At 38.4% G+C, this 26,639-nt stretch overlaps 33 non-coding genes across 33 annotated transcripts; all 33 read right to left on the reverse strand.

Moving 5' to 3' along the window:
- Positions 1-932: 932 nt before the first annotated feature.
- On the reverse strand, positions 933-1,039 carry LOC147815114 (U6 spliceosomal RNA). The gene has a single exon (XR_015431991.1). It is a non-coding gene; the product is annotated as a U6 spliceosomal RNA (small nuclear RNA).
- Positions 1,040-1,356: 317 nt separating this feature from the next.
- LOC147815115 (U5 spliceosomal RNA) lies at positions 1,357-1,475 on the reverse strand. The gene has a single exon (XR_015432135.1). It is a non-coding gene; the product is annotated as a U5 spliceosomal RNA (small nuclear RNA).
- Positions 1,476-2,509: 1,034 nt separating this feature from the next.
- On the reverse strand, positions 2,510-2,616 carry LOC147815116 (U6 spliceosomal RNA). Its single transcript, XR_015431992.1, has one exon. It is a non-coding gene; the product is annotated as a U6 spliceosomal RNA (small nuclear RNA).
- Positions 2,617-2,933: 317 nt separating this feature from the next.
- Positions 2,934-3,052, reverse strand: LOC147815117 (U5 spliceosomal RNA). The gene has a single exon (XR_015432163.1). It is a non-coding gene; the product is annotated as a U5 spliceosomal RNA (small nuclear RNA).
- A 1,035-nt stretch (positions 3,053-4,087) lies between these two features.
- Positions 4,088-4,194, reverse strand: LOC147815118 (U6 spliceosomal RNA). The gene has a single exon (XR_015431993.1). It is a non-coding gene; the product is annotated as a U6 spliceosomal RNA (small nuclear RNA).
- Positions 4,195-4,511: 317 nt separating this feature from the next.
- Positions 4,512-4,630, reverse strand: LOC147815119 (U5 spliceosomal RNA). The gene has a single exon (XR_015432136.1). It is a non-coding gene; the product is annotated as a U5 spliceosomal RNA (small nuclear RNA).
- A 1,039-nt stretch (positions 4,631-5,669) lies between these two features.
- LOC147815120 (U6 spliceosomal RNA) lies at positions 5,670-5,776 on the reverse strand. Its single transcript, XR_015431994.1, has one exon. It is a non-coding gene; the product is annotated as a U6 spliceosomal RNA (small nuclear RNA).
- Positions 5,777-6,093: 317 nt separating this feature from the next.
- Positions 6,094-6,212, reverse strand: LOC147815121 (U5 spliceosomal RNA). Its single transcript, XR_015432137.1, has one exon. It is a non-coding gene; the product is annotated as a U5 spliceosomal RNA (small nuclear RNA).
- A 1,039-nt stretch (positions 6,213-7,251) lies between these two features.
- LOC147815122 (U6 spliceosomal RNA) lies at positions 7,252-7,358 on the reverse strand. The gene has a single exon (XR_015431995.1). It is a non-coding gene; the product is annotated as a U6 spliceosomal RNA (small nuclear RNA).
- A 317-nt stretch (positions 7,359-7,675) lies between these two features.
- Positions 7,676-7,794, reverse strand: LOC147815123 (U5 spliceosomal RNA). Its single transcript, XR_015432138.1, has one exon. It is a non-coding gene; the product is annotated as a U5 spliceosomal RNA (small nuclear RNA).
- A 1,033-nt stretch (positions 7,795-8,827) lies between these two features.
- LOC147815124 (U6 spliceosomal RNA) lies at positions 8,828-8,934 on the reverse strand. Its single transcript, XR_015431996.1, has one exon. It is a non-coding gene; the product is annotated as a U6 spliceosomal RNA (small nuclear RNA).
- A 317-nt stretch (positions 8,935-9,251) lies between these two features.
- LOC147815125 (U5 spliceosomal RNA) lies at positions 9,252-9,370 on the reverse strand. Its single transcript, XR_015432139.1, has one exon. It is a non-coding gene; the product is annotated as a U5 spliceosomal RNA (small nuclear RNA).
- A 1,034-nt stretch (positions 9,371-10,404) lies between these two features.
- LOC147815126 (U6 spliceosomal RNA) lies at positions 10,405-10,511 on the reverse strand. The gene has a single exon (XR_015431997.1). It is a non-coding gene; the product is annotated as a U6 spliceosomal RNA (small nuclear RNA).
- Positions 10,512-10,828: 317 nt separating this feature from the next.
- LOC147815127 (U5 spliceosomal RNA) lies at positions 10,829-10,947 on the reverse strand. Its single transcript, XR_015432164.1, has one exon. It is a non-coding gene; the product is annotated as a U5 spliceosomal RNA (small nuclear RNA).
- Positions 10,948-11,987: 1,040 nt separating this feature from the next.
- On the reverse strand, positions 11,988-12,094 carry LOC147815128 (U6 spliceosomal RNA). Its single transcript, XR_015431998.1, has one exon. It is a non-coding gene; the product is annotated as a U6 spliceosomal RNA (small nuclear RNA).
- A 317-nt stretch (positions 12,095-12,411) lies between these two features.
- Positions 12,412-12,530, reverse strand: LOC147815129 (U5 spliceosomal RNA). Its single transcript, XR_015432140.1, has one exon. It is a non-coding gene; the product is annotated as a U5 spliceosomal RNA (small nuclear RNA).
- A 1,039-nt stretch (positions 12,531-13,569) lies between these two features.
- LOC147815130 (U6 spliceosomal RNA) lies at positions 13,570-13,676 on the reverse strand. The gene has a single exon (XR_015431999.1). It is a non-coding gene; the product is annotated as a U6 spliceosomal RNA (small nuclear RNA).
- Positions 13,677-13,993: 317 nt separating this feature from the next.
- LOC147815131 (U5 spliceosomal RNA) lies at positions 13,994-14,112 on the reverse strand. The gene has a single exon (XR_015432141.1). It is a non-coding gene; the product is annotated as a U5 spliceosomal RNA (small nuclear RNA).
- Positions 14,113-15,145: 1,033 nt separating this feature from the next.
- LOC147815132 (U6 spliceosomal RNA) lies at positions 15,146-15,252 on the reverse strand. The gene has a single exon (XR_015432000.1). It is a non-coding gene; the product is annotated as a U6 spliceosomal RNA (small nuclear RNA).
- Positions 15,253-15,569: 317 nt separating this feature from the next.
- On the reverse strand, positions 15,570-15,688 carry LOC147815133 (U5 spliceosomal RNA). Its single transcript, XR_015432142.1, has one exon. It is a non-coding gene; the product is annotated as a U5 spliceosomal RNA (small nuclear RNA).
- A 1,039-nt stretch (positions 15,689-16,727) lies between these two features.
- LOC147815134 (U6 spliceosomal RNA) lies at positions 16,728-16,834 on the reverse strand. The gene has a single exon (XR_015432002.1). It is a non-coding gene; the product is annotated as a U6 spliceosomal RNA (small nuclear RNA).
- A 317-nt stretch (positions 16,835-17,151) lies between these two features.
- On the reverse strand, positions 17,152-17,270 carry LOC147815135 (U5 spliceosomal RNA). The gene has a single exon (XR_015432144.1). It is a non-coding gene; the product is annotated as a U5 spliceosomal RNA (small nuclear RNA).
- Positions 17,271-18,306: 1,036 nt separating this feature from the next.
- LOC147815136 (U6 spliceosomal RNA) lies at positions 18,307-18,413 on the reverse strand. Its single transcript, XR_015432003.1, has one exon. It is a non-coding gene; the product is annotated as a U6 spliceosomal RNA (small nuclear RNA).
- A 317-nt stretch (positions 18,414-18,730) lies between these two features.
- LOC147815137 (U5 spliceosomal RNA) lies at positions 18,731-18,849 on the reverse strand. The gene has a single exon (XR_015432145.1). It is a non-coding gene; the product is annotated as a U5 spliceosomal RNA (small nuclear RNA).
- A 1,038-nt stretch (positions 18,850-19,887) lies between these two features.
- Positions 19,888-19,994, reverse strand: LOC147815138 (U6 spliceosomal RNA). The gene has a single exon (XR_015432004.1). It is a non-coding gene; the product is annotated as a U6 spliceosomal RNA (small nuclear RNA).
- Positions 19,995-20,311: 317 nt separating this feature from the next.
- LOC147815139 (U5 spliceosomal RNA) lies at positions 20,312-20,430 on the reverse strand. The gene has a single exon (XR_015432146.1). It is a non-coding gene; the product is annotated as a U5 spliceosomal RNA (small nuclear RNA).
- A 1,039-nt stretch (positions 20,431-21,469) lies between these two features.
- On the reverse strand, positions 21,470-21,576 carry LOC147815140 (U6 spliceosomal RNA). The gene has a single exon (XR_015432025.1). It is a non-coding gene; the product is annotated as a U6 spliceosomal RNA (small nuclear RNA).
- A 317-nt stretch (positions 21,577-21,893) lies between these two features.
- Positions 21,894-22,012, reverse strand: LOC147815141 (U5 spliceosomal RNA). The gene has a single exon (XR_015432147.1). It is a non-coding gene; the product is annotated as a U5 spliceosomal RNA (small nuclear RNA).
- Positions 22,013-23,053: 1,041 nt separating this feature from the next.
- On the reverse strand, positions 23,054-23,160 carry LOC147815142 (U6 spliceosomal RNA). Its single transcript, XR_015432005.1, has one exon. It is a non-coding gene; the product is annotated as a U6 spliceosomal RNA (small nuclear RNA).
- Positions 23,161-23,477: 317 nt separating this feature from the next.
- On the reverse strand, positions 23,478-23,596 carry LOC147815143 (U5 spliceosomal RNA). Its single transcript, XR_015432148.1, has one exon. It is a non-coding gene; the product is annotated as a U5 spliceosomal RNA (small nuclear RNA).
- A 1,038-nt stretch (positions 23,597-24,634) lies between these two features.
- LOC147815144 (U6 spliceosomal RNA) lies at positions 24,635-24,741 on the reverse strand. The gene has a single exon (XR_015432006.1). It is a non-coding gene; the product is annotated as a U6 spliceosomal RNA (small nuclear RNA).
- Positions 24,742-25,058: 317 nt separating this feature from the next.
- On the reverse strand, positions 25,059-25,177 carry LOC147815145 (U5 spliceosomal RNA). The gene has a single exon (XR_015432149.1). It is a non-coding gene; the product is annotated as a U5 spliceosomal RNA (small nuclear RNA).
- Positions 25,178-26,218: 1,041 nt separating this feature from the next.
- LOC147815146 (U6 spliceosomal RNA) lies at positions 26,219-26,325 on the reverse strand. The gene has a single exon (XR_015432007.1). It is a non-coding gene; the product is annotated as a U6 spliceosomal RNA (small nuclear RNA).
- Between the last annotated feature and the right edge of the window lie 314 nt (positions 26,326-26,639).

Raw genomic sequence — 26,639 nt, forward strand, 5'->3', positions numbered from 1 at the left:
TGCCCCCTCGTATCGCTATGTGGATTTATTCTCTTTAGCTTGCGATTCTATTTCGGAAGAAAAAAAAAATGAAGGAGATAGTAACTCTTTTCGTCACGGTCCTCCCTTCAAATTGCGCGACTTGTTAAAATAAGTTTATAGAGCAAAAAGCTATACGTTACTTGAGATTCGCTTCATTCGAGCTTACCTGAACAACGCAAACTTGTTTGAAGTGGGCGTAAAGAGTAAGCCGAATGAGAGAGAAATAATATTGTCATTTGCGTGTCTGCTTTTTATGTAATTATTTGTCGCATGATAATGCCATCCTCGGGCTTCAAACCCACTGCTCGGCAGTTGGAAGCATTACCACGGAACCAACATAGCACAGCTATGCTATGGACGGGGAGGATCCTTCAAAATAATGCAAACATTTCTCTCATAATTTCAGTGGTAGATATCTAAAAAGTAAAAGTTGTAAGTACTAATAATAATGTTGTGTCGGATGGTGACTGAAATTCACGATGAGGTTAATGAGGATTTGAGATAGCCAACAACACGGGCAATTAATCTCAGTTGCATTTGTCGAGCACACTGCAAATTCTGTATATTTGCTGGAACTTTTAAGAGACTACAATGTTCCCTGATACTTTTCTTTCCCCAAACAAAGTAGTAAAAAATAGACTTTTATAACCGATACTTTTATTTATTAATTTTTTTTTTTTATGTACCGCATCGTAGATTTTGTTCCGTTGAAGGAAAACTAAATTTATATTCATTTTGCTTGCTCTTTCTTTATTAGAGGAGGAAAAATTGAAAGCAAGCTGTTCACAATACCGAATAAAGCTTTTCAGTAATAAGTAGGCGTTTCCCTTTCTAGCATACCTCTGAGTTTTCTGATGTCAAAAGCTTCCAGCATAGAGTAAAAGTTTCTCTTTAAACGACGAAATAAGACAAAAAATGTGGAACGCTTCACGATTTTGCGTGTCATCCTTGCGCAGGGGCCATGCTAATCTTCTCTGTATCGTTCCAATTTTAGTATATGTACTGCCGAAGCAAGTACACTAGAGGACTGGTTAGAGTTTTCTTATATACTATGCTTGAAGTAGAAATATATTAGAGTGGTAGCCGTTTTTGAATTATTTATTGGGTTTCTTTCTTCGGCGAAGCCCTAGACAGGAGAGCGGCGCATGCGCGTGGACTTTGAGAAAAACATCTCCTCAGTATCGCGCGAGACTCGTGTCTCTTTCATTCAGCTCGAGCAGAAAATGATGGTACGAAGAAATAAGATCTATCTCTCCTTCGACAGCGTAGCTGCGGCAAGAGCCGGATAGAAAAGTTCCGCCCACCATCTTCCCGAATTCTTTTCTTAGTTTTATAACCCCACCGTTGGATGGGGTTCCAAAAATTGAGTCAAGCTCATTAAATTGTTCCTCTCCACGGTAATCTTTAGTAAAAGGCGAAAGATTAACTCGATGGATGAAGAGAAACCAGAGCATGTGAATGCCATATTTCAGTTTTTACATGTAAGATTTTAAAAAGAACAAAAAGTGGTACCTTCGCTTTTTCGAAATTGCGCACACTATCTAATTAACGTGCAATGCCCCCTCGTATCGCTATGTGGATTTATTCTCTTTAGCTTGCGATTCTATTTCGGAAGAAAAAAAAAATGAAGGAGATAGTAACTCTTTTCGTCACGGTCCTCCCTTCAAATTGCGCGACTTGTTAAAATAAGTTTATAGAGCAAAAAGCTATACGTTACTTGAGATTCGCTTCATTCGAGCTTACCTGAACAACGCAAACTTGTTTGAAGTGGGCGTAAAGAGTAAGCCGAATGAGAGAGAAATAATATTGTCATTTGCGTGTCTGCTTTTTATGTAATTATTTGTCGCATGATAATGCCATCCTCGGGCTTCAAACCCACTGCTCGGCAGTTGGAAGCATTACCACGGAACCAACATAGCACAGCTATGCTATGGACGGGGAGGATCCTTCAAAATAATGCAAACATTTCTCTCATAATTTCAGTGGTAGATATCTAAAAAGTAAAAGTTGTAAGTACTAATAATAATGTTGTGTCGGATGGTGACTGAAATTCACGATGAGGTTAATGAGGATTTGAGATAGCCAACAACACGGGCAATTAATCTCAGTTGCATTTGTCGAGCACACTGCAAATTCTGTATATTTGCTGGAACTTTTAAGAGACTACAATGTTCCCTGATACTTTTCTTTCCCCAAACAAAGTAGTAAAAAATAGACTTTTATAACCGATACTTTTATTTATTAATTTTTTTTTTTTATGTACCGCATCGTAGATTTTGTTCCGTTGATGGAAAACTAAATTTATATTCATTTTGCTTGCTCTTTCTTTATTAGAGGAGGAAAAATTGAAAGCAAGCTGTTCACAATACCGAATAAAGCTTTTCAGTAATAAGTAGGCGTTTCCCTTTCTAGCATACCTCTGAGTTTTCTGATGTCAAAAGCTTCCAGCATAGAGTAAAAGTTTCTCTTTAAACGACGAAATAAGACAAAAAATGTGGAACGCTTCACGATTTTGCGTGTCATCCTTGCGCAGGGGCCATGCTAATCTTCTCTGTATCGTTCCAATTTTAGTATATGTACTGCCGAAGCAAGTACACTAGAGGACTGGTTAGAGTTTTCTTATATACTATGCTTGAAGTAGAAATATATTAGAGTGGTAGCCGTTTTTGAATTATTTATTGGGTTTCTTTCTTCGGCGAAGCCCTAGACAGGAGAGCGGCGCATGCGCGTGGACTTTGAGAAAAACATCTCCTCAGTATCGCGCGAGACTCGTGTCTCTTTCATTCAGCTCGAGCAGAAAATGATGGTACGAAGAAATAAGATCTATCTCTCCTTCGACAGCGTAGCTGCGGCAAGAGCCGGATAGAAAAGTTCCGCCCACCATCTTCCCGAATTCTTTTCTTAGTTTTATAACCCCACCGTTGGATGGGGTTCCAAAAATTGAGTCAAGCTCATTAAATTGTTCCTCTCCACGGTAATCTTTAGTAAAAGGCGAAAGATTAACTCGATGGATGAAGTGAAACCAGAGCATGTGAATGCCATATTTCAGTTTTTACATGTAAGATTTTAAAAAGAACAAAAAGTGGTACCTTCGCTTTTTCGAAATTGCGCACACTATCTAATTAACGTGCAATGCCCCCTCGTATCGCTATGTGGATTTATTCTCTTTAGCTTGCGATTCTATTTCGGAAGAAAAAAAAAATGAAGGAGATAGTAACTCTTTTCGTCACGGTCCTCCCTTCAAATTGCGCGACTTGTTAAAATAAGTTTATAGAGCAAAAAGCTATACGTTACTTGAGATTCGCTTCATTCGAGCTTACATGAACAACGCAAACTTGTTTGAAGTGGGCGTAAAGAGTAAGCCGAATGAGAGAGAAATAATATTGTCATTTGCGTGTCTGCTTTTTATGTAATTATTTGTCGCATGATAATGCCATCCTCGGGCTTCAAACCCACTGCTCGGCAGTTGGAAGCATTACCACGGAACCAACATAGCACAGCTATGCTATGGACGGGGAGGATCCTTCAAAATAATGCAAACATTTCTCTCATAATTTCAGTGGTAGATATCTAAAAAGTAAAAGTTGTAAGTACTAATAATAATGTTGTGTCGGATGGTGACTGAAATTCACGATGAGGTTAATGAGGATTTGAGATAGCCAACAACACGGGCAATTAATCTCAGTTGCATTTGTCGAGCACACTGCAAATTCTGTATATTTGCTGGAACTTTTAAGAGACTACAATGTTCCCTGATACTTTTCTTTCCCCAAACAAAGTAGTAAAAAATAGACTTTTATAACCGATACTTTTATTTATTAATTTTTTTTTTTTTATGTACCGCATCGTAGATTTTGTTCCGTTGAAGGAAAACTAAATTTATATTCATTTTGCTTGCTCTTTCTTTATTAGAGGAGGAAAAATTGAAAGCAAGCTGTTCACAATACCGAATAAAGCTTTTCAGTAATAAGTAGGCGTTTCCCTTTCTAGCATACCTCTGAGTTTTCTGATGTCAAAAGCTTCCAGCATAGAGTAAAAGTTTCTCTTTAAACGACGAAATAAGACAAAAAATGTGGAACGCTTCACGATTTTGCGTGTCATCCTTGCGCAGGGGCCATGCTAATCTTCTCTGTATCGTTCCAATTTTAGTATATGTACTGCCGAAGCAAGTACACTAGAGGACTGGTTAGAGTTTTCTTATATACTATGCTTGAAGTAGAAATATATTAGAGTGGTAGCCGTTTTTGAATTATTTATTGGGTTTCTTTCTTCGGCGAAGCCCTAGACAGGAGAGCGGCGCATGCGCGTGGACTTTGAGAAAAACATCTCCTCAGTATCGCGCGAGACTCGTGTCTCTTTCATTCAGCTCGAGCAGAAAATGATGGTACGAAGAAATAAGATCTATCTCTCCTTCGACAGCGTAGCTGCGGCAAGAGCCGGATAGAAAAGTTCCGCCCACCATCTTCCCGAATTCTTTTCTTAGTTTTATAACCCCACCGTTGGATGGGGTTCCAAAAATTGAGTCAAGCTCATTAAATTGTTCCTCTCCACGGTAATCTTTAGTAAAAGGCGAAAGATTAACTCGATGGATGAAGAGAAACCAGAGCATGTGAATGCCATATTTCAGTTTTTACATGTAAGATTTTAAAAAGAACAAAAAGTGGTACCTTCGCTTTTTCGAAATTGCGCACACTATCTAATTAACGTGCAATGCCCCCTCGTATCGCTATGTGGATTTATTCTCTTTAGCTTGCGATTCTATTTCGGAAGAAAAAAAAAATGAAGGAGATAGTAACTCTTTTCGTCACGGTCCTCCCTTCAAATTGCGCGACTTGTTAAAATAAGTTTATAGAGCAAAAAGCTATACGTTACTTGAGATTCGCTTCATTCGAGCTTACCTGAACAACGCAAACTTGTTTGAAGTGGGCGTAAAGAGTAAGCCGAATGAGAGAGAAATAATATTGTCATTTGCGTGTCTGCTTTTTATGTAATTATTTGTCGCATGATAATGCCATCCTCGGGCTTCAAACCCACTGCTCGGCAGTTGGAAGCATTACCACGGAACCAACATAGCACAGCTATGCTATGGACGGGGAGGATCCTTCAAAATAATGCAAACATTTCTCTCATAATTTCAGTGGTAGATATCTAAAAAGTAAAAGTTGTAAGTACTAATAATAATGTTGTGTCGGATGGTGACTGAAATTCACGATGAGGTTAATGAGGATTTGAGATAGCCAACAACACGGGCAATTAATCTCAGTTGCATTTGTCGAGCACACTGCAAATTCTGTATATTTGCTGGAACTTTTAAGAGACTACAATGTTCCCTGATACTTTTCTTTCCCCAAACAAAGTAGTAAAAAATAGACTTTTATAACCGATACTTTTATTTATTAATTTTTTTTTTTTTTTTTATGTACCGCATCGTAGATTTTGTTCCGTTGAAGGAAAACTAAATTTATATTCATTTTGCTTGCTCTTTCTTTATTAGAGGAGGAAAAATTGAAAGCAAGCTGTTCACAATACCGAATAAAGCTTTTCAGTAATAAGTAGGCGTTTCCCTTTCTAGCATACCTCTGAGTTTTCTGATGTCAAAAGCTTCCAGCATAGAGTAAAAGTTTCTCTTTAAACGACGAAATAAGACAAAAAATGTGGAACGCTTCACGATTTTGCGTGTCATCCTTGCGCAGGGGCCATGCTAATCTTCTCTGTATCGTTCCAATTTTAGTATATGTACTGCCGAAGCAAGTACACTAGAGGACTGGTTAGAGTTTTCTTATATACTATGCTTGAAGTAGAAATATATTAGAGTGGTAGCCGTTTTTGAATTATTTATTGGGTTTCTTTCTTCGGCGAAGCCCTAGACAGGAGAGCGGCGCATGCGCGTGGACTTTGAGAAAAACATCTCCTCAGTATCGCGCGAGACTCGTGTCTCTTTCATTCAGCTCGAGCAGAAAATGATGGTACGAAGAAATAAGATCTATCTCTCCTTCGACAGCGTAGCTGCGGCAAGAGCCGGATAGAAAAGTTCTGCCCACCATCTTCCCGAATTCTTTTCTTAGTTTTATAACCCCACCGTTGGATGGGGTTCCAAAAATTGAGTCAAGCTCATTAAATTGTTCCTCTCCACGGTAATCTTTAGTAAAAGGCGAAAGATTAACTCGATGGATGAAGAGAAACCAGAGCATGTGAATGCCATATTTCAGTTTTTACATGTAAGATTTTAAAAAGAACAAAAAGTGGTACCTTCGCTTTTTCGAAATTGCGCACACTATCTAATTAACGTGCAATGCCTCCTCGTATCGCTATGTGGATTTATTCTCTTTAGCTTGCGATTCTATTTCGGAAGAAAAAAAAATGAAGGAGATAGTAACTCTTTTCGTCACGGTCCTCCCTTCAAATTGCGCGACTTGTTAAAATAAGTTTATAGAGCAAAAAGCTATACGTTACTTGAGATTCGCTTCATTCGAGCTTACCTGAACAACGCAAACTTGTTTGAAGTGGGCGTAAAGAGTAAGCCGAATGAGAGAGAAATAATATTGTCATTTGCGTGTCTGCTTTTTATGTAATTATTTGTCGCATGATAATGCCATCCTCGGGCTTCAAACCCACTGCTCGGCAGTTGGAAGCATTACCACGGAACCAACATAGCACAGCTATGCTATGGACGGGGAGGATCCTTCAAAATAATGCAAACATTTCTCTCATAATTTCAGTGGTAGATATCTAAAAAGTAAAAGTTGTAAGTACTAATAATAATGTTGTGTCGGATGGTGACTGAAATTCACGATGAGGTTAATGAGGATTTGAGATAGCCAACAACACGGGCAATTAATCTCAGTTGCATTTGTCGAGCACACTGCAAATTCTGTATATTTGCTGGAACTTTTAAGAGACTACAATGTTCCCTGATACTTTTCTTTCCCCAAACAAAGTAGTAAAAAATAGACTTTTATAACCGATACTTTTATTTATTAATTTTTTTTTTTTTTTTTTATGTACCGCATCGTAGATTTTGTTCCGTTGAAGGAAAACTAAATTTATATTCATTTTGCTTGCTCTTTCTTTATTAGAGGAGGAAAAATTGAAAGCAAGCTGTTCACAATACCGAATAAAGCTTTTCAGTAATAAGTAGGCGTTTCCCTTTCTAGCATACCTCTGAGTTTTCTGATGTCAAAAGCTTCCAGCATAGAGTAAAAGTTTCTCTTTAAACGACGAAATAAGACAAAAAATGTGGAACGCTTCACGATTTTGCGTGTCATCCTTGCGCAGGGGCCATGCTAATCTTCTCTGTATCGTTCCAATTTTAGTATATGTACTGCCGAAGCAAGTACACTAGAGGACTGGTTAGAGTTTTCTTATATACTATGCTTGAAGTAGAAATATATTAGAGTGGTAGCCGTTTTTGAATTATTTATTGGGTTTCTTTCTTCGGCGAAGCCCTAGACAGGAGAGCGGCGCATGCGCGTGGACTTTGAGAAAAACATCTCCTCAGTATCGCGCGAGACTCGTGTCTCTTTCATTCAGCTCGAGCAGAAAATGATGGTACGAAGAAATAAGATCTATCTCTCCTTCGACAGCGTAGCTGCGGCAAGAGCCGGATAGAAAAGTTCCGCCCACCATCTTCCCGAATTCTTTTCTTAGTTTTATAACCCCACCGTTGGATGGGGTTCCAAAAATTGAGTCAAGCTCATTAAATTGTTCCTCTCCACGGTAATCTTTAGTAAAAGGCGAAAGATTAACTCGATGGATGAAGAGAAACCAGAGCATGTGAATGCCATATTTCAGTTTTTACATGTAAGATTTTAAAAAGAACAAAAAGTGGTACCTTCGCTTTTTCGAAATTGCGCACACTATCTAATTAACGTGCAATGCCCCCTCGTATCGCTATGTGGATTTATTCTCTTTAGCTTGCGATTCTATTTCGGAAGAAAAAAAAATGAAGGAGATAGTAACTCTTTTCGTCACGGTCCTCCCTTCAAATTGCGCGACTTGTTAAAATAAGTTTATAGAGCAAAAAGCTATACGTTACTTGAGATTCGCTTCATTCGAGCTTACCTGAACAACGCAAACTTGTTTGAAGTGGGCGTAAAGAGTAAGCCGAATGAGAGAGAAATAATATTGTCATTTGCGTGTCTGCTTTTTATGTAATTATTTGTCGCATGATAATGCCATCCTCGGGCTTCAAACCCACTGCTCGGCAGTTGGAAGCATTACCACGGAACCAACATAGCACAGCTATGCTATGGACGGGGAGGATCCTTCAAAATAATGCAAACATTTCTCTCATAATTTCAGTGGTAGATATCTAAAAAGTAAAAGTTGTAAGTACTAATAATAATGTTGTGTCGGATGGTGACTGAAATTCACGATGAGGTTAATGAGGATTTGAGATAGCCAACAACACGGGCAATTAATCTCAGTTGCATTTGTCGAGCACACTGCAAATTCTGTATATTTGCTGGAACTTTTAAGAGACTACAATGTTCCCTGATACTTTTCTTTCCCCAAACAAAGTAGTAAAAAATAGACTTTTATAACCGATACTTTTATTTATTAATTTTTTTTTTTTATGTACCGCATCGTAGATTTTGTTCCGTTGAAGGAAAACTAAATTTATATTCATTTTGCTTGCTCTTTCTTTATTAGAGGAGGAAAAATTGAAAGCAAGCTGTTCACAATACCGAATAAAGCTTTTCAGTAATAAGTAGGCGTTTCCCTTTCTAGCATACCTCTGAGTTTTCTGATGTCAAAAGCTTCCAGCATAGAGTAAAAGTTTCTCTTTAAACGACGAAATAAGACAAAAAATGTGGAACGCTTCACGATTTTGCGTGTCATCCTTGCGCAGGGGCCATGCTAATCTTCTCTGTATCGTTCCAATTTTAGTATATGTACTGCCGAAGCAAGTACACTAGAGGACTGGTTAGAGTTTTCTTATATACTATGCTTGAAGTAGAAATATATTAGAGTGGTAGCCGTTTTTGAATTATTTATTGGGTTTCTTTCTTCGGCGAAGCCCTAGACAGGAGAGCGGCGCATGCGCGTGGACTTTGAGAAAAACATCTCCTCAGTATCGCGCGAGACTCGTGTCTCTTTCATTCAGCTCGAGCAGAAAATGATGGTACGAAGAAATAAGATCTATCTCTCCTTCGACAGCGTAGCTGCGGCAAGAGCCGGATAGAAAAGTTCCGCCCACCATCTTCCCGAATTCTTTTCTTAGTTTTATAACCCCACCGTTGGATGGGGTTCCAAAAATTGAGTCAAGCTCATTAAATTGTTCCTCTCCACGGTAATCTTTAGTAAAAGGCGAAAGATTAACTCGATGGATGAAGAGAAACCAGAGCATGTGAATGCCATATTTCAGTTTTTACATGTAAGATTTTAAAAAGAACAAAAAGTGGTACCTTCGCTTTTTCGAAATTGCGCACACTATCTAATTAACGTGCAATGCCCCCTCGTATCGCTATGTGGATTTATTCTCTTTAGCTTGCGATTCTATTTCGGAAGAAAAAAAAAATGAAGGAGATAGTAACTCTTTTCGTCACGGTCCTCCCTTCAAATTGCGCGACTTGTTAAAATAAGTTTATAGAGCAAAAAGCTATACGTTACTTGAGATTCGCTTCATTCGAGCTTACCTGAACAACGCAAACTTGTTTGAAGTGGGCGTAAAGAGTAAGCCGAATGAGAGAGAAATAATATTGTCATTTGCGTGTCTGCTTTTTATGTAATTATTTGTCGCATGATAATGCCATCCTCGGGCTTCAAACCCACTGCTCGGCAGTTGGAAGCATTACCACGGAACCAACATAGCACAGCTATGCTATGGACGGGGAGGATCCTTCAAAATAATGCAAACATTTCTCTCATAATTTCAGTGGTAGATATCTAAAAAGTAAAAGTTGTAAGTACTAATAATAATGTTGTGTCGGATGGTGACTGAAATTCACGATGAGGTTAATGAGGATTTGAGATAGCCAACAACACGGGCAATTAATCTCAGTTGCATTTGTCGAGCACACTGCAAATTCTGTATATTTGCTGGAACTTTTAAGAGACTACAATGTTCCCTGATACTTTTCTTTCCCCAAACAAAGTAGTAAAAAATAGACTTTTATAACCGATACTTTTATTTATTAATTTTTTTTTTTTATGTACCGCATCGTAGATTTTGTTCCGTTGATGGAAAACTAAATTTATATTCATTTTGCTTGCTCTTTCTTTATTAGAGGAGGAAAAATTGAAAGCAAGCTGTTCACAATACCGAATAAAGCTTTTCAGTAATAAGTAGGCGTTTCCCTTTCTAGCATACCTCTGAGTTTTCTGATGTCAAAAGCTTCCAGCATAGAGTAAAAGTTTCTCTTTAAACGACGAAATAAGACAAAAAATGTGGAACGCTTCACGATTTTGCGTGTCATCCTTGCGCAGGGGCCATGCTAATCTTCTCTGTATCGTTCCAATTTTAGTATATGTACTGCCGAAGCAAGTACACTAGAGGACTGGTTAGAGTTTTCTTATATACTATGCTTGAAGTAGAAATATATTAGAGTGGTAGCCGTTTTTGAATTATTTATTGGGTTTCTTTCTTCGGCGAAGCCCTAGACAGGAGAGCGGCGCATGCGCGTGGACTTTGAGAAAAACATCTCCTCAGTATCGCGCGAGACTCGTGTCTCTTTCATTCAGCTCGAGCAGAAAATGATGGTACGAAGAAATAAGATCTATCTCTCCTTCGACAGCGTAGCTGCGGCAAGAGCCGGATAGAAAAGTTCCGCCCACCATCTTCCCGAATTCTTTTCTTAGTTTTATAACCCCACCGTTGGATGGGGTTCCAAAAATTGAGTCAAGCTCATTAAATTGTTCCTCTCCACGGTAATCTTTAGTAAAAGGCGAAAGATTAACTCGATGGATGAAGTGAAACCAGAGCATGTGAATGCCATATTTCAGTTTTTACATGTAAGATTTTAAAAAGAACAAAAAGTGGTACCTTCGCTTTTTCGAAATTGCGCACACTATCTAATTAACGTGCAATGCCCCCTCGTATCGCTATGTGGATTTATTCTCTTTAGCTTGCGATTCTATTTCGGAAGAAAAAAAAAATGAAGGAGATAGTAACTCTTTTCGTCACGGTCCTCCCTTCAAATTGCGCGACTTGTTAAAATAAGTTTATAGAGCAAAAAGCTATACGTTACTTGAGATTCGCTTCATTCGAGCTTACATGAACAACGCAAACTTGTTTGAAGTGGGCGTAAAGAGTAAGCCGAATGAGAGAGAAATAATATTGTCATTTGCGTGTCTGCTTTTTATGTAATTATTTGTCGCATGATAATGCCATCCTCGGGCTTCAAACCCACTGCTCGGCAGTTGGAAGCATTACCACGGAACCAACATAGCACAGCTATGCTATGGACGGGGAGGATCCTTCAAAATAATGCAAACATTTCTCTCATAATTTCAGTGGTAGATATCTAAAAAGTAAAAGTTGTAAGTACTAATAATAATGTTGTGTCGGATGGTGACTGAAATTCACGATGAGGTTAATGAGGATTTGAGATAGCCAACAACACGGGCAATTAATCTCAGTTGCATTTGTCGAGCACACTGCAAATTCTGTATATTTGCTGGAACTTTTAAGAGACTACAATGTTCCCTGATACTTTTCTTTCCCCAAACAAAGTAGTAAAAAATAGACTTTTATAACCGATACTTTTATTTATTAATTTTTTTTTTTTTTTTTTATGTACCGCATCGTAGATTTTGTTCCGTTGAAGGAAAACTAAATTTATATTCATTTTGCTTGCTCTTTCTTTATTAGAGGAGGAAAAATTGAAAGCAAGCTGTTCACAATACCGAATAAAGCTTTTCAGTAATAAGTAGGCGTTTCCCTTTCTAGCATACCTCTGAGTTTTCTGATGTCAAAAGCTTCCAGCATAGAGTAAAAGTTTCTCTTTAAACGACGAAATAAGACAAAAAATGTGGAACGCTTCACGATTTTGCGTGTCATCCTTGCGCAGGGGCCATGCTAATCTTCTCTGTATCGTTCCAATTTTAGTATATGTACTGCCGAAGCAAGTACACTAGAGGACTGGTTAGAGTTTTCTTATATACTATGCTTGAAGTAGAAATATATTAGAGTGGTAGCCGTTTTTGAATTATTTATTGGGTTTCTTTCTTCGGCGAAGCCCTAGACAGGAGAGCGGCGCATGCGCGTGGACTTTGAGAAAAACATCTCCTCAGTATCGCGCGAGACTCGTGTCTCTTTCATTCAGCTCGAGCAGAAAATGATGGTACGAAGAAATAAGATCTATCTCTCCTTCGACAGCGTAGCTGCGGCAAGAGCCGGATAGAAAAGTTCCGCCCACCATCTTCCCGAATTCTTTTCTTAGTTTTATAACCCCACCGTTGGATGGGGTTCCAAAAATTGAGTCAAGCTCATTAAATTGTTCCTCTCCACGGTAATCTTTAGTAAAAGGCGAAAGATTAACTCGATGGATGAAGAGAAACCAGAGCATGTGAATGCCATATTTCAGTTTTTACATGTAAGATTTTAAAAAGAACAAAAAGTGGTACCTTCGCTTTTTCGAAATTGCGCACACTATCTAATTAACGTGCAATGCCCCCTCGTATCGCTATGTGGATTTATTCTCTTTAGCTTGCGATTCTATTTCGGAAGAAAAAAAAAATGAAGGAGATAGTAACTCTTTTCGTCACGGTCCTCCCTTCAAATTGCGCGACTTGTTAAAATAAGTTTATAGAGCAAAAAGCTATACGTTACTTGAGATTCGCTTCATTCGAGCTTACCTGAACAACGCAAACTTGTTTGAAGTGGGCGTAAAGAGTAAGCCGAATGAGAGAGAAATAATATTGTCATTTGCGTGTCTGCTTTTTATGTAATTATTTGTCGCATGATAATGCCATCCTCGGGCTTCAAACCCACTGCTCGGCAGTTGGAAGCATTACCACGGAACCAACATAGCACAGCTATGCTATGGACGGGGAGGATCCTTCAAAATAATGCAAACATTTCTCTCATAATTTCAGTGGTAGATATCTAAAAAGTAAAAGTTGTAAGTACTAATAATAATGTTGTGTCGGATGGTGACTGAAATTCACGATGAGGTTAATGAGGATTTGAGATAGCCAACAACACGGGCAATTAATCTCAGTTGCATTTGTCGAGCACACTGCAAATTCTGTATATTTGCTGGAACTTTTAAGAGACTACAATGTTCCCTGATACTTTTCTTTCCCCAAACAAAGTAGTAAAAAATAGACTTTTATAACCGATACTTTTATTTATTAATTTTTTTTTTTTTTTTTATGTACCGCATCGTAGATTTTGTTCCGTTGAAGGAAAACTAAATTTATATTCATTTTGCTTGCTCTTTCTTTATTAGAGGAGGAAAAATTGAAAGCAAGCTGTTCACAATACCGAATAAAGCTTTTCAGTAATAAGTAGGCGTTTCCCTTTCTAGCATACCTCTGAGTTTTCTGATGTCAAAAGCTTCCAGCATAGAGTAAAAGTTTCTCTTTAAACGACGAAATAAGACAAAAAATGTGGAACGCTTCACGATTTTGCGTGTCATCCTTGCGCAGGGGCCATGCTAATCTTCTCTGTATCGTTCCAATTTTAGTATATGTACTGCCGAAGCAAGTACACTAGAGGACTGGTTAGAGTTTTCTTATATACTATGCTTGAAGTAGAAATATATTAGAGTGGTAGCCGTTTTTGAATTATTTATTGGGTTTCTTTCTTCGGCGAAGCCCTAGACAGGAGAGCGGCGCATGCGCGTGGACTTTGAGAAAAACATCTCCTCAGTATCGCGCGAGACTCGTGTCTCTTTCATTCAGCTCGAGCAGAAAATGATGGTACGAAGAAATAAGATCTATCTCTCCTTCGACAGCGTAGCTGCGGCAAGAGCCGGATAGAAAAGTTCCGCCCACCATCTTCCCGAATTCTTTTCTTAGTTTTATAACCCCACCGTTGGATGGGGTTCCAAAAATTGAGTCAAGCTCATTAAATTGTTCCTCTCCACGGTAATCTTTAGTAAAAGGCGAAAGATTAACTCGATGGATGAAGAGAAACCAGAGCATGTGAATGCCATATTTCAGTTTTTACATGTAAGATTTTAAAAAGAACAAAAAGTGGTACCTTCGCTTTTTCGAAATTGCGCACACTATCTAATTAACGTGCAATGCCCCCTCGTATCGCTATGTGGATTTATTCTCTTTAGCTTGCGATTCTATTTCGGAAGAAAAAAAATGAAGGAGATAGTAACTCTTTTCGTCACGGTCCTCCCTTCAAATTGCGCGACTTGTTAAAATAAGTTTATAGAGCAAAAAGCTATACGTTACTTGAGATTCGCTTCATTCGAGCTTACCTGAACAACGCAAACTTGTTTGAAGTGGGCGTAAAGAGTAAGCCGAATGAGAGAGAAATAATATTGTCATTTGCGTGTCTGCTTTTTATGTAATTATTTGTCGCATGATAATGCCATCCTCGGGCTTCAAACCCACTGCTCGGCAGTTGGAAGCATTACCACGGAACCAACATAGCACAGCTATGCTATGGACGGGGAGGATCCTTCAAAATAATGCAAACATTTCTCTCATAATTTCAGTGGTAGATATCTAAAAAGTAAAAGTTGTAAGTACTAATAATAATGTTGTGTCGGATGGTGACTGAAATTCACGATGAGGTTAATGAGGATTTTAGATAGCCAACAACACGGGCAATTAATCTCAGTTGCATTTGTCGAGCACACTGCAAATTCTGTATATTTGCTGGAACTTTTAAGAGACTACAATGTTCCCTGATACTTTTCTTTCCCCAAACAAAGTAGTAAAAAATAGACTTTTATAACCGATACTTTTATTTATTAATTTTTTTTTTTTTATGTACCGCATCGTAGATTTTGTTCCGTTGAAGGAAAACTAAATTTATATTCATTTTGCTTGCTCTTTCTTTATTAGAGGAGGAAAAATTGAAAGCAAGCTGTTCACAATACCGAATAAAGCTTTTCAGTAATAAGTAGGCGTTTCCCTTTCTAGCATACCTCTGAGTTTTCTGATGTCAAAAGCTTCCAGCATAGAGTAAAAGTTTCTCTTTAAACGACGAAATAAGACAAAAAATGTGGAACGCTTCACGATTTTGCGTGTCATCCTTGCGCAGGGGCCATGCTAATCTTCTCTGTATCGTTCCAATTTTAGTATATGTACTGCCGAAGCAAGTACACTAGAGGACTGGTTAGAGTTTTCTTATATACTATGCTTGAAGTAGAAATATATTAGAGTGGTAGCCGTTTTTGAATTATTTATTGGGTTTCTTTCTTCGGCGAAGCCCTAGACAGGAGAGCGGCGCATGCGCGTGGACTTTGAGAAAAACATCTCCTCAGTATCGCGCGAGACTCGTGTCTCTTTCATTCAGCTCGAGCAGAAAATGATGGTACGAAGAAATAAGATCTATCTCTCCTTCGACAGCGTAGCTGCGGCAAGAGCCGGATAGAAAAGTTCTGCCCACCATCTTCCCGAATTCTTTTCTTAGTTTTATAACCCCACCGTTGGATGGGGTTCCAAAAATTGAGTCAAGCTCATTAAATTGTTCCTCTCCACGGTAATCTTTAGTAAAAGGCGAAAGATTAACTCGATGGATGAAGAGAAACCAGAGCATGTGAATGCCATATTTCAGTTTTTACATGTAAGATTTTAAAAAGAACAAAAAGTGGTACCTTCGCTTTTTCGAAATTGCGCACACTATCTAATTAACGTGCAATGCCTCCTCGTATCGCTATGTGGATTTATTCTCTTTAGCTTGCGATTCTATTTCGGAAGAAAAAAAAATGAAGGAGATAGTAACTCTTTTCGTCACGGTCCTCCCTTCAAATTGCGCGACTTGTTAAAATAAGTTTATAGAGCAAAAAGCTATACGTTACTTGAGATTCGCTTCATTCGAGCTTACCTGAACAACGCAAACTTGTTTGAAGTGGGCGTAAAGAGTAAGCCGAATGAGAGAGAAATAATATTGTCATTTGCGTGTCTGCTTTTTATGTAATTATTTGTCGCATGATAATGCCATCCTCGGGCTTCAAACCCACTGCTCGGCAGTTGGAAGCATTACCACGGAACCAACATAGCACAGCTATGCTATGGACGGGGAGGATCCTTCAAAATAATGCAAACATTTCTCTCATAATTTCAGTGGTAGATATCTAAAAAGTAAAAGTTGTAAGTACTAATAATAATGTTGTGTCGGATGGTGACTGAAATTCACGATGAGGTTAATGAGGATTTGAGATAGCCAACAACACGGGCAATTAATCTCAGTTGCATTTGTCGAGCACACTGCAAATTCTGTATATTTGCTGGAACTTTTAAGAGACTACAATGTTCCCTGATACTTTTCTTTCCCCAAACAAAGTAGTAAAAAATAGACTTTTATAACCGATACTTTTATTTATTAATTTTTTTTTTTTTTTTTTATGTACCGCATCGTAGATTTTGTTCCGTTGAAGGAAAACTAAATTTATATTCATTTTGCTTGCTCTTTCTTTATTAGAGGAGGAAAAATTGAAAGCAAGCTGTTCACAATACCGAATAAAGCTTTTCAGTAATAAGTAGGCGTTTCCCTTTCTAGCATACCTCTGAGTTTTCTGATGTCAAAAGCTTCCAGCATAGAGTAAAAGTTTCTCTTTAAACGACGAAATAAGACAAAAAATGTGGAACGCTTCACGATTTTGCGTGTCATCCTTGCGCAGGGGCCATGCTAATCTTCTCTGTATCGTTCCAATTTTAGTATATGTACTGCCGAAGCAAGTACACTAGAGGACTGGTTAGAGTTTTCTTATATACTATGCTTGAAGTAGAAATATATTAGAGTGGTAGCCGTTTTTGAATTATTTATTGGGTTTCTTTCTTCGGCGAAGCCCTAGACAGGAGAGCGGCGCATGCGCGTGGACTTTGAGAAAAACATCTCCTCAGTATCGCGCGAGACTCGTGTCTCTTTCATTCAGCTCGAGCAGAAAATGATGGTACGAAGAAATAAGATCTATCTCTCCTTCGACAGCGTAGCTGCGGCAAGAGCCGGATAGAAAAGTTCCGCCCACCATCTTCCCGAATTCTTTTCTTAGTTTTATAACCCCACCGTTGGATGGGGTTCCAAAAATTGAGTCAAGCTCATTAAATTGTTCCTCTCCACGGTAATCTTTAGTAAAAGGCGAAAGATTAACTCGATGGATGAAGAGAAACCAGAGCATGTGAATGCCATATTTCAGTTTTTACATGTAAGATTTTAAAAAGAACAAAAAGTGGTACCTTCGCTTTTTCGAAATTGCGCACACTATCTAATTAACGTGCAATGCCCCCTCGTATCGCTATGTGGATTTATTCTCTTTAGCTTGCGATTCTATTTCGGAAGAAAAAAAAATGAAGGAGATAGTAACTCTTTTCGTCACGGTCCTCCCTTCAAATTGCGCGACTTGTTAAAATAAGTTTATAGAGCAAAAAGCTATACGTTACTTGAGATTCGCTTCATTCGAGCTTACCTGAACAACGCAAACTTGTTTGAAGTGGGCGTAAAGAGTAAGCCGAATGAGAGAGAAATAATATTGTCATTTGCGTGTCTGCTTTTTATGTAATTATTTGTCGCATGATAATGCCATCCTCGGGCTTCAAACCCACTGCTCGGCAGTTGGAAGCATTACCACGGAACCAACATAGCACAGCTATGCTATGGACGGGGAGGATCCTTCAAAATAATGCAAACATTTCTCTCATAATTTCAGTGGTAGATATCTAAAAAGTAAAAGCTGTAAGTACTAATAATAATGTTGTGTCGGATGGTGACTGAAATTCACGATGAGGTTAATGAGGATTTGAGATAGCCAACAACACGGGCAATTAATCTCAGTTGCATTTGTCGAGCACACTGCAAATTCTGTATATTTGCTGGAACTTTTAAGAGACTACAATGTTCCCTGATACTTTTCTTTCCCCAAACAAAGTAGTAAAAAATAGACTTTTATAACCGATACTTTTATTTATTAATTTTTTTTTTTTTTTATGTACCGCATCGTAGATTTTGTTCCGTTGAAGGAAAACTAAATTTATATTCATTTTGCTTGCTCTTTCTTTATTAGAGGAGGAAAAATTGAAAGCAAGCTGTTCACAATACCGAATAAAGCTTTTCAGTAATAAGTAGGCGTTTCCCTTTCTAGCATACCTCTGAGTTTTCTTATGTCAAAAGCTTCCAGCATAGAGTAAAAGTTTCTCTTTAAACGACGAAATAAGACAAAAAATGTGGAACGCTTCACGATTTTGCGTGTCATCCTTGCGCAGGGGCCATGCTAATCTTCTCTGTATCGTTCCAATTTTAGTATATGTACTGCCGAAGCAAGTACACTAGAGGACTGGTTAGAGTTTTCTTATATACTATGCTTGAAGTAGAAATATATTAGAGTGGTAGCCGTTTTTGAATTATTTATTGGGTTTCTTTCTTCGGCGAAGCCCTAGACAGGAGAGCGGCGCATGCGCGTGGACTTTGAGAAAAACATCTCCTCAGTATCGCGCGAGACTCGTGTCTCTTTCATTCAGCTCGAGCAGAAAATGATGGTACGGAGAAATAAGATCTATCTCTCCTTCGACAGCGTAGCTGCGGCAAGAGCCGGATAGAAAAGTTCCGCCCACCATCTTCCCGAATTCTTTTCTTAGTTTTATAACCCCACCGTTGGATGGGGTTCCAAAAATTGAGTCAAGCTCATTAAATTGTTCCTCTCCACGGTAATCTTTAGTAAAAGGCGAAAGATTAACTCGATGGATGAAGAGAAACCAGAGCATGTGAATGCCATATTTCAGTTTTTACATGTAAGATTTTAAAAAGAACAAAAAGTGGTACCTTCGCTTTTTCGAAATTGCGCACACTATCTAATTAACGTGCAATGCCCCCTCGTATCGCTATGTGGATTTATTCTCTTTAGCTTGCGATTCTATTTCGGAAGAAAAAAAAATGAAGGAGATAGTAACTCTTTTCGTCACGGTCCTCCCTTCAAATTGCGCGACTTGTTAAAATAAGTTTATAGAGCAAAAAGCTATACGTTACTTGAGATTCGCTTCATTCGAGCTTACCTGAACAACGCAAACTTGTTTGAAGTGGGCGTAAAGAGTAAGCCGAATGAGAGAGAAATAATATTGTCATTTGCGTGTCTGCTTTTTATGTAATTATTTGTCGCATGATAATGCCATCCTCGGGCTTCAAACCCACTGCTCGGCAGTTGGAAGCATTACCACGGAACCAACATAGCACAGCTATGCTATGGACGGGGAGGATCCTTCAAAATAATGCAAACATTTCTCTCATAATTTCAGTGGTAGATATCTAAAAAGTAAAAGTTGTAAGTACTAATAATAATGTTGTGTCGGATGGTGACTGAAATTCACGATGAGGTTAATGAGGATTTGAGATAGCCAACAACACGGGCAATTAATCTCAGTTGCATTTGTCGAGCACACTGCAAATTCTGTATATTTGCTGGAACTTTTAAGAGACTACAATGTTCCCTGATACTTTTCTTTCCCCAAACAAAGTAGTAAAAAATAGACTTTTATAACCGATACTTTTATTTATTAATTTTTTTTTTTTTTTTTATGTACCGCATCGTAGATTTTGTTCCGTTGAAGGAAAACTAAATTTATATTCATTTTGCTTGCTCTTTCTTTATTAGAGGAGGAAAAATTGAAAGCAAGCTGTTCACAATACCGAATAAAGCTTTTCAGTAATAAGTAGGCGTTTCCCTTTCTAGCATACCTCTGAGTTTTCTGATGTCAAAAGCTTCCAGCATAGAGTAAAAGTTTCTCTTTAAACGACGAAATAAGACAAAAAATGTGGAACGCTTCACGATTTTGCGTGTCATCCTTGCGCAGGGGCCATGCTAATCTTCTCTGTATCGTTCCAATTTTAGTATATGTACTGCCGAAGCAAGTACACTAGAGGACTGGTTAGAGTTTTCTTATATACTATGCTTGAAGTAGAAATATATTAGAGTGGTAGCCGTTTTTGAATTATTTATTGGGTTTCTTTCTTCGGCGAAGCCCTAGACAGGAGAGCGGCGCATGCGCGTGGACTTTGAGAAAAACATCTCCTCAGTATCGCGCGAGACTCGTGTCTCTTTCATTCAGCTCGAGCAGAAAATGATGGTACGAAGAAATAAGATCTATCTCTCCTTCGACAGCGTAGCTGCGGCAAGAGCCGGATAGAAAAGTTCCGCCCACCATCTTCCCGAATTCTTTTCTTAGTTTTATAACCCCACCGTTGGATGGGGTTCCAAAAATTGAGTCAAGCTCATTAAATTGTTCCTCTCCACGGTAATCTTTAGTAAAAGGCGAAAGATTAACTCGATGGATGAAGAGAAACCAGAGCATGTGAATGCCATATTTCAGTTTTTACATGTAAGATTTTAAAAAGAACAAAAAGTGGTACCTTCGCTTTTTCGAAATTGCGCACACTATCTAATTAACGTGCAATGCCCCCTCGTATCGCTATGTGGATTTATTCTCTTTAGCTTGCGATTCTATTTCGGAAGAAAAAAAAATGAAGGAGATAGTAACTCTTTTCGTCACGGTCCTCCCTTCAAATTGCGCGACTTGTTAAAATAAGTTTATAGAGCAAAAAGCTATACGTTACTTGAGATTCGCTTCATTCGAGCTTACCTGAACAACGCAAACTTGTTTGAAGTGGGCGTAAAGAGTAAGCCGAATGAGAGAGAAATAATATTGTCATTTGCGTGTCTGCTTTTTATGTAATTATTTGTCGCATGATAATGCCATCCTCGGGCTTCAAACCCACTGCTCGGCAGTTGGAAGCATTACCACGGAACCAACATAGCACAGCTATGCTATGGACGGGGAGGATCCTTCAAAATAATGCAAACATTTCTCTCATAATTTCAGTGGTAGATATCTAAAAAGTAAAAGTTGTAAGTACTAATAATAATGTTGTGTCGGATGGTGACTGAAATTCACGATGAGGTTAATGAGGATTTGAGATAGCCAACAACACGGGCAATTAATCTCAGTTGCATTTGTCGAGCACACTGCAAATTCTGTATATTTGCTGGAACTTTTAAGAGACTACAATGTTCCCTGATACTTTTCTTTCCCCAAACAAAGTAGTAAAAAATAGACTTTTATAACCGATACTTTTATTTATTAATTTTTTTTTTTTTTTTTTATGTACCGCATCGTAGATTTTGTTCCGTTGAAGGAAAACTAAATTTATATTCATTTTGCTTGCTCTTTCTTTATTAGAGGAGGAAAAATTGAAAGCAAGCTGTTCACAATACCGAATAAAGCTTTTCAGTAATAAGTAGGCGTTTCCCTTTCTAGCATACCTCTGAGTTTTCTGATGTCAAAAGCTTCCAGCATAGAGTAAAAGTTTCTCTTTAAACGACGAAATAAGACAAAAAATGTGGAACGCTTCACGATTTTGCGTGTCATCCTTGCGCAGGGTCCATGCTAATCTTCTCTGTATCGTTCCAATTTTAGTATATGTACTGCCGAAGCAAGTACACTAGAGGACTGGTTAGAGTTTTCTTATATACTATGCTTGAAGTAGAAATATATTAGAGTGGTAGCCGTTTTTGAATTATTTATTGGGTTTCTTTCTTCGGCGAAGCCCTAGACAGGAGAGCGGCGCATGCGCGTGGACTTTGAGAAAAACATCTCCTCAGTATCGCGCGAGACTCGTGTCTCTTTCATTCAGCTCGAGCAGAAAATGATGGTACGAAGAAATAAGATCTATCTCTCCTTCGACAGCGTAGCTGCGGCAAGAGCCGGATAGAAAAGTTCCGCCCACCATCTTCCCGAATTCTTTTCTTAGTTTTATAACCCCACCGTTGGATGGGGTTCCAAAAATTGAGTCAAGCTCATTAAATTGTTCCTCTCCACGGTAATCTTTAGTAAAAGGCGAAAGATTAACTCGATGGATGAAGAGAAACCAGAGCATGTGAATGCCATATTTCAGTTTTTACATGTAAGATTTTAAAAAGAACAAAAAGTGGTACCTTCGCTTTTTCGAAATTGCGCACACTATCTAATTAACGTGCAATGCCCCCTCGTATCGCTATGTGGATTTATTCTCTTTAGCTTGCGATTCTATTTCGGAAGAAAAAAAAAATGAAGGAGATAGTAACTCTTTTCGTCACGGTCCTCCCTTCAAATTGCGCGACTTGTTAAAATAAGTTTATAGAGCAAAAAGCTATACGTTACTTGAGATTCGCTTCATTCGAGCTTACCTGAACAACGCAAACTTGTTTGAAGTGGGCGTAAAGAGTAAGCCGAATGAGAGAGAAATAATATTGTCATTTGCGTGTCTGCTTTTTATGTAATTATTTGTCGCATGATAATGCCATCCTCGGGCTTCAAACCCACTGCTCGGCAGTTGGAAGCATTACCACGGAACCAACATAGCACAGCTATGCTATGGACGGGGAGGATCCTTCAAAATAATGCAAACATTTCTCTCATAATTTCAGTGGTAGATATCTAAAAAGTAAAAGTTGTAAGTACTAATAATAATGTTGTGTCGGATGGTGACTGAAATTCACGATGAGGTTAATGAGGATTTGAGATAGCCAACAACACGGGCAATTAATCTCAGTTGCATTTGTCGAGCACACTGCAAATTCTGTATATTTGCTGGAACTTTTAAGAGACTACAATGTTCCCTGATACTTTTCTTTCCCCAAACAAAGTAGTAAAAAATAGACTTTTATAACCGATACTTTTATTTATTAATTTTTTTTTTTTTTTTTTTATGTACCGCATCGTAGATTTTGTTCCGTTGAAGGAAAACTAAATTTATATTCATTTTGCTTGCTCTTTCTTTATTAGAGGAGGAAAAATTGAAAGCAAGCTGTTCACAATACCGAATAAAGCTTTTCAGTAATAAGTAGGCGTTTCCCTTTCTAGCATACCTCTGAGTTTTCTGATGTCAAAAGCTTCCAGCATAGAGTAAAAGTTTCTCTTTAAACGACGAAATAAGACAAAAAATGTGGAACGCTTCACGATTTTGCGTGTCATCCTTGCGCAGGGGCCATGCTAATCTTCTCTGTATCGTTCCAATTTTAGTATATGTACTGCCGAAGCAAGTACACTAGAGGACTGGTTAGAGTTTTCTTATATACTATGCTTGAAGTAGAAATATATTAGAGTGGTAGCCGTTTTTGAATTATTTATTGGGTTTCTTTCTTCGGCGAAGCCCTAGACAGGAGAGCGGCGCATGCGCGTGGACTTTGAGAAAAACATCTCCTCAGTATCGCGCGAGACTCGTGTCTCTTTCATTCAGCTCGAGCAGAAAATGATGGTACGAAGAAATAAGATCTATCTCTCCTTCGACAGCGTAGCTGCGGCAAGAGCCGGATAGAAAAGTTCCGCCCACCATCTTCCCGAATTCTTTTCTTAGTTTTATAACCCCACCGTTGGATGGGGTTCCAAAAATTGAGTCAAGCTCATTAAATTGTTCCTCTCCACGGTAATCTTTAGTAAAAGGCGAAAGATTAACTCGATGGATGAAGAGAAACCAGAGCATGTGAATGCCATATTTCAGTTTTTACATGTAAGATTTTAAAAAGAACAAAAAGTGGTACCTTCGCTTTTTCGAAATTGCGCACACTATCTAATTAACGTGCAATGCCCCCTCGTATCGCTATGTGGATTTATTCTCTTTAGCTTGCGATTCTATTTCGGAAGAAAAAAAATGAAGGAGATAGTAACTCTTTTCGTCACGGTCCTCCCTTCAAATTGCGCGACTTGTTAAAATAAGTTTATAGAGCAAAAAGCTATACGTTACTTGAGATTCGCTTCATTCGAGCTTACCTGAACAACGCAAACTTGTTTGAAGTGGGCGTAAAGAGTAAGCCGAATGAGAGAGAAATAATATTGTCATTTGCGTGTCTGCTTTTTATGTAATTATTTGTCGCATGATAATGCCATCCTCGGGCTTCAAACCCACTGCTCGGCAGTTGGAAGCATTACCACGGAACCAACATAGCACAGCTATGCTATGGACGGGGAGGATCCTTCAAAATAATGCAAACATTTCTCTCATAATTTCAGTGGTAGATATCTAAAAAGTAAAAGTTGTAAGTACTAATAATAATGTTGTGTCGGATGGTGACTGAAATTCACGATGAGGTTAATGAGGATTTGAGATAGCCAACAACACGGGCAATTAATCTCAGTTGCATTTGTCGAGCACACTGCAAATTCTGTATATTTGCTGGAACTTTTAAGAGACTACAATGTTCCCTGATACTTTTCTTTCCCCAAACAAAGTAGTAAAAAATAGACTTTTATAACCGATACTTTTATTTATTAATTTTTTTTTTTTTTTTTTATGTACCGCATCGTAGATTTTGTTCCGTTGAAGGAAAACTAAATTTATATTCATTTTGCTTGCTCTTTCTTTATTAGAGGAGGAAAAATTGAAAGCAAGCTGTTCACAATACCGAATAAAGCTTTTCAGTAATAAGTAGGCGTTTCCCTTTCTAGCATACCTCTGAGTTTTCTGATGTCAAAAGCTTCCAGCATAGAGTAAAAGTTTCTCTTTAAACGACGAAATAAGACAAAAAATGTGGAACGCTTCACGATTTTGCGTGTCATCCTTGCGCAGGGGCCATGCTAATCTTCTCTGTATCGTTCCAATTTTAGTATATGTACTGCCGAAGCAAGTACACTAGAGGACTGGTTAGAGTTTTCTTATATACTATGCTTGAAGTAGAAATATATTAGAGTGGTAGCCGTTTTTGAATTATTTATTGGGTTTCTTTCTTCGGCGAAGCCCTAGACAGGAGAGCGGCGCATGCGCGTGGACTTTGAGAAAAACATCTCCTCAGTATCGCGCGAGACTCGTGTCTCTTTCATTCAGCTCGAGCAGAAAATGATGGTACGAAGAAATAAGATCTATCTCTCCTTCGACAGCGTAGCTGCGGCAAGAGCCGGATAGAAAAGTTCCGCCCACCATCTTCCCGAATTCTTTTCTTAGTTTTATAACCCCACCGTTGGATGGGGTTCCAAAAATTGAGTCAAGCTCATTAAATTGTTCCTCTCCACGGTAATCTTTAGTAAAAGGCGAAAGATTAACTCGATGGATGAAGAGAAACCAGAGCATGTGAATGCCATATTTCAGTTTTTACATGTAAGATTTTAAAAAGAACAAAAAGTGGTACCTTCGCTTTTTCGAAATTGCGCACACTATCTAATTAACGTGCAATGCCCCCTCGTATCGCTATGTGGATTTATTCTCTTTAGCTTGCGATTCTATTTCGGAAGAAAAAAAAATGAAGGAGATAGTAACTCTTTTCGTCACGGTCCTCCCTTCAAATTGCGCGACTTGTTAAAATAAGTTTATAGAGCAAAAAGCTATACGTTACTTGAGATTCGCTTCATTCGAGCTTACCTGAACAACGCAAACTTGTTTGAAGTGGGCGTAAAGAGTAAGCCGAATGAGAGAGAAATAATATTGTCATTTGCGTGTCTGCTTTTTATGTAATTATTTGTCGCATGATAATGCCATCCTCGGGCTTCAAACCCACTGCTCGGCAGTTGGAAGCATTACCACGGAACCAACATAGCACAGCTATGCTATGGACGGGGAGGATCCTTCAAAATAATGCAAACATTTCTCTCATAATTTCAGTGGTAGATATCTAAAAAGTAAAAGTTGTAAGTACTAATAATAATGTTGTGTCGGATGGTGACTGAAATTCACGATGAGGTTAATGAGGATTTGAGATAGCCAACAACACGGGCAATTAATCTCAGTTGCATTTGTCGAGCACACTGCAAATTCTGTATATTTGCTGGAACTTTTAAGAGACTACAATGTTCCCTGATACTTTTCTTTCCCCAAACAAAGTAGTAAAAAATAGACTTTTATAACCGATACTTTTATTTATTAATTTTTTTTTTTTTTTTTTTTATGTACCGCATCGTAGATTTTGTTCCGTTGAAGGAAAACTAAATTTATATTCATTTTGCTTGCTCTTTCTTTATTAGAGGAGGAAAAATTGAAAGCAAGCTGTTCACAATACCGAATAAAGCTTTTCAGTAATAAGTAGGCGTTTCCCTTTCTAGCATACCTCTGAGTTTTCTGATGTCAAAAGCTTCCAGCATAGAGTAAAAGTTTCTCTTTAAACGACGAAATAAGACAAAAAATGTGGAACGCTTCACGATTTTGCGTGTCATCCTTGCGCAGGGGCCATGCTAATCTTCTCTGTATCGTTCCAATTTTAGTATATGTACTGCCGAAGCAAGTACACTAGAGGACTGGTTAGAGTTTTCTTATATACTATGCTTGAAGTAGAAATATATTAGAGTGGTAGCCGTTTTTGAATTATTTATTGGGTTTCTTTCTTCGGCGAAGCCCTAGACAGGAGAGCGGCGCATGCGCGTGGACTTTGAGAAAAACATCTCCTCAGTATCGCGCGAGACTCGTGTCTCTTTCATTCAGCTCGAGCAGAAAATGATGGTACGAAGAAATAAGATCTATCTCTCCTTCGACAGCGTAGCTGCGGCAAGAGCCGGATAGAAAAGTTCCGCCCACCATCTTCCCGAATTCTTTTCTTAGTTTT

The sequence above is a fragment of the Parasteatoda tepidariorum genome, chromosome 2, assembly GCF_982258835.1.
Source record: "Parasteatoda tepidariorum strain Cologne lab strain chromosome 2, Ptep-v5.0, whole genome shotgun sequence".
NCBI lineage: Eukaryota > Metazoa > Arthropoda > Arachnida > Araneae > Theridiidae > Parasteatoda > Parasteatoda tepidariorum.